The following is a 4,519-nucleotide window of genomic DNA, read 5'->3' as shown; positions in this document are numbered from 1 at the left end:
TATCTCCAAGAACGGCCTAGACTTGGTCTATCATCTCGCGATGATATGCACTAACACGGATAAGTAGTTATTCACCATGGACTACACCCTCTCGGTGATGAACAATGCCCTAGACCGTTGGGGCCACTGGATGGGTGCTTGATATAGAGACCGCCCGAGGGGGGAGGGCACCCCTACATGCGTGTGGCCCATGCATATGCATGCAGGGGTGGTGTGCTATTTTTATTAAGCAACGCACGTCCTTGACGTGGCACGTGCCTCACAAACCACACACACGGGCTGGAACGTCTAGGACCGGCTGCGTCCGTCCCTGAGGTGATCCCGTGACAGAACGAGCCTAGACTTGGTCTGTCATCTCGCAATGACATGCACTAACACGGAGAAGCAGTTTTTCACCATGGAGTACACCCTCTCGGTGCCGAACAACGCCCTAGACCGCCGGGGCCACCGGATGGGTGCTTGATATGGAGACTGCCCGAGGGAGGGTCCACCCCTACATGCGTGTGGCCCATGCATATGCATTTAGGGGTGGCGTGCTATTTGAATAAGGAACGCATGTCCTTGACGTGGCACGTGCCTCACAAACCACACACATGGGCGGGAACGTCGAGGGCCGGCTGCATTCGTCCCCGAGACAGAGTCTTCGGTGGGTGATCCCGTGACAGAACGGGCCTAGACTTGGTTTGTCATCTCGCGATAGCCTGCACTAACATGAAGAAACAGTTATTCCACATGGCCTACCCCCTCTAGGTGCCGAACAACGCCCTAGACCGTCGGGGCCACCGGAGGAGTGCCGGTCTCTAGACCCGGACGAGGCCCATCTGAAGAAGAAAACACAAGATGGTAATTATGATGTGCTAAGGTTGTTTGCCAAGCGTGGAAGACAACAACAAAAAAAGTATAATACCTATTATCGAGAATGCACAAGAAGGAAAGAGATCTAGGTTAGATGCTTTACCGAGAACGCCTCCCGGAAAAGGTGGCCATTGCCGAGAGCCGAGAGTCGACCCTCGGTAACCACTGCTCTAATTTTTTCCCCTTCTCTTTTTGTTTTTGTTTTGCACTATCTTTTTTGTATCTCATATTTCATATGCTATTACGACCAAAGTTTGGAAATTCCATGACTTTTGATATATATATACAGCCGGTCTATTCTGATAATATTATCAAAATAACTATTCTGATAACACTTCCGCACTGCACGCTCAACGCAGGTGCACTGCACTTTCTGTAGCAAAATCACTGCAATACACACTAGTGAACTTCATGTCGTAAAAAACTGTACGCAGTATTTTTTCGGTACTGTTTTTGTTCTAGTTTTTTAACCGTTTATCGGAACGAGGCGTATGATATACTGTTGGAAAGCTATGGATTATACGCATGTTCGCCATGTTGAACACTTTTCAAGATTCCTCACGGTTTAAGAGCAGTTTTGAAAATGGTGCGGCCCATGATGAGTGTCAGCAAGCGTTTTTCGCGTTTTTTTCTAAACCGTTCGTCAGAATGAAGCAAACGATACATTGTTGGATAGATATCGTCAAGGCGCATCTTTTACATATGTATTATTTTCTCTAATTCATTACGGTTTTAGAGCAGTTTCAAATTTACTAAATGGCGGAATTCTGCTTTTTAAAATTTTTGAAATTTTTGGTACTGTTTTCGCTCCAGTTTTTGAACCCTCTGTCCAAAATGAAGCATATGATACACCGTTGGAAAGCTACGGACAAGGCGCAACTATCATATGTTGAAATGTTTTTGAGATTCCTTACGATTTTTAGTTAATTTTGAAAATCGTGCGGCTGATGACGAGAGGCAGCGGCCGTTTTTCGTGAAATTTTTTCAAACCGCTTGTCAAAATGATTCAAATTATATGCCGTTGGATAGATATTGACGAGACGCAACTTTTTCATATAGAACACTATCTCCGATTCCTTACGATTTGGCAACAATTTTGATTTTCAACGAAATGCGGACACTCTATTTTTTCGCGACCCAAAATCATCGTGTGTACTGCATCGGACTAAAAATCGCACTTCATCATATCGACAAGTGCATTGTATAATTTTTTTGTGGGACGTAAATTTTTCCAAACGAGTTTTGGTTTTGTTGTCTTTTTTTCAACTTTTTTTATGAACTAGAGTGGACCACAAAGATAAGGGCAAGTGAGCCGCGACATATATCAAAGTGAACCACATTACCATCTTGTAGTTTCGCTGTTTTGTTTTCGCATTTTCATGTTGGGGGCAAGTGAACATCATCACTCTCAAAAGTGAACCACATCCGAGGACCAAATGCAGTGCAAACGTTAATGTGGTCGACTGAATTTTGAGACAGACGACGCACTTCATAGAGGGGTAATGAGCTGCCACACAAAATGACCGATGGGGGGTAATGAGCTGCCACACAAAATGGCCGATGGGGGTGTACTGCACACATACACACACCGCATTGCAAGCATATACAAAAGGAACTGCATGCGCATGATACTTGTGGATTGTTGTCTCGTCGGCATTAGGTTCAATTTCTCATCCCTGGGAATTTGGAAAACAAAAAGAACTGGACCAATCGGCAACAAAAAGAACGGCATTACACAGCTGAACGAACTTCTCAAATACAAACAAAGGACTTCACAATACACACAAACGGCATCTATTTTACAATTTGTTACATTTTTTCTCACATATCCAAGAACAAAGTGAAACTTAAAAAAATCCAGGCGCACTGTAGCACCATGGCAACGGAACCCCGTCAAGAAGTGGGGAGAACTGCAATTCAGAAGAAAATATTCAGGATGGCGACCCTAGGCTCGATGTGGAGAACTGACTAGCAACTAGGGAGTAATCACCACCACTATTGCTACACAGAATAGCAACAAGAAAATATTCAGAAGAAAATCTTGGCAAGCTAGGCCATGAATGGGAAGAACATAAGAAATTGACCAGCGGAAGCAGCCATCGCGGTGGCTGTGCTAGGCTTGATGACCTCTTCCATGCCACTGATGTGCCGTCATGGTAGTCTTTGAACTGTGCAACAGGATCTCCAGTGCTTCTTCCATGCCACTTATCTGAAGAAACAACACCGACACTTCACACACCGCAACTGACCAAGAATAGAGACAGAGCACAAGGGAACAAGTGGCAAGCCATCACACACCTCTCATGCATCCAGCCCAATGCATCGCTCCACCAGCATGTAGGAACTGTAGGACACACGAACGCCATCTTCACGAAGTTGGGACTGCACTAAAAAAGAAGCACACTGTACTTGAACATAGCCAAAATAAAAAATAGAGAATTACACAAAATCAGTTTTTGGGGAAGATGATGCACGAACTGCATTTATGTTCCTTTTAGTCTCATCCGGGTGTGCAGTGCACTAGCTTTCTTATTTTCTTTTGTTGGTCCTTTCTTGTTTCCGCAAAAATAACAAAACTGAACAACAGCAGACTGCAGTGCACTTTGAGTTCTTTTGACTGTTGGCGGGCGACTTAGGAAAAATAAGCAAACTAAATAGTGAACTCCAGCGGCAAATGAACTACAGCATAGCGCCTCACCCAGGGTGCTTAACTGCTTACGATGGCATGGTCAACGACCCATGGTGGAGCTAATGGAGCTGCTCACCGGCCATCAAGGTGCAGGCACAGAGAGAGAAGAGGGGATGTGAAGGTCGTGGTCATCAGGATGGGGGACCAACACAACGACTTGGGGGCTGTAGCCATCATGGATCTCGCAGGGACTAGCTACTAGGAGAGGAGGAAGTGGCGCACCAGTAGGGGGAAACGTCGGCCGCCCCAAGATCCGGTGGGGCAATGGTTGTTTGGTGGCCATCGGCATCTCCATAGGAGCCGCTGGTCGGAGCTGGCCTAGGGATGGGTGGCGTAGCCGGGGGCCTGGGGATGGGGATGGGTCACAAAGTGGAGGATTTGGAGGCATGAACTTGACCGATGTTGCTCGCGAGGGTGCCCGCACGCCGGGGCAGGGGTCGAGCTACACGCCGGGGTGAGGTGCACTGCACGCCACAGTTGCCCGCACTGCCTGTTGTACAGTTCAGAGGAGGGTAGAGGGGAGTCCGGTGGGGGAGAGCCAGGGGTGCGGCGCCGGCAGTGGCGGCCCGGATCCACCCGCGGTGTAGAGCGGAGGTGGTGGCGGCGAGGGTCAGGATCCGGGGGTGGTTGGTCCGCGCTGGAGGAGGGGGGCGCCCAGGCCTCGCCGGGGAGGAGGAAGAGACCCGGCTGCTCTCCTCCCTCGGGCCTGGCTGGATCGAGCGTCGCCATGGAGAGATGAATCTGATGGTGTGGGGAGGGGAGGTAGCAGGGACGACATGGCGGCGGGAGCTGTTGGGGAGGAGGCCTGAGCCCTCTCCCGAGCGCGGGATCCGACGCTTCTCGTCGGCGCGCGTCGTATCCAACGGCGGGGGCGTCGCTGTGGAGGATTGCGATGGGCGGATCCGGTGGCTGGCCTGCGCGGGGGCAGGTGGGGCGGGGAGGGTAGGTGGTTCGAGGTGGTGCGGCGGCGCAGGG

General features: G+C 49.4%; 1 long non-coding RNA gene across 2 annotated transcripts; it reads right to left on the bottom strand.

The window, feature by feature from the left end:
• Positions 1–2,569: 2,569 nt before the first annotated feature.
• On the bottom strand, positions 2,570–4,507 carry LOC119331277. 2 transcript variants are annotated; one of them, XR_005160435.1, is made up of 3 exons: positions 3,154–4,507; positions 2,940–3,064; positions 2,570–2,765 (listed from the first exon to the last, which is right to left on the bottom strand). It is a non-coding gene; the product is annotated as an uncharacterized LOC119331277 (long non-coding RNA). The 2 variants fall into 2 exon arrangements; XR_005160434.1 differs by having other exon boundaries at positions 2,570–3,064.
• Between the last annotated feature and the right edge of the window lie 12 nt (positions 4,508–4,519).

Source organism: Triticum dicoccoides, chromosome 7A, assembly GCF_002162155.2.
Source record: "Triticum dicoccoides isolate Atlit2015 ecotype Zavitan chromosome 7A, WEW_v2.0, whole genome shotgun sequence".
Taxonomy (NCBI): Eukaryota; Viridiplantae; Streptophyta; class Magnoliopsida; order Poales; family Poaceae; genus Triticum; species Triticum dicoccoides.
This window is presented reverse-complemented; position numbering and strand designations above follow the sequence as displayed.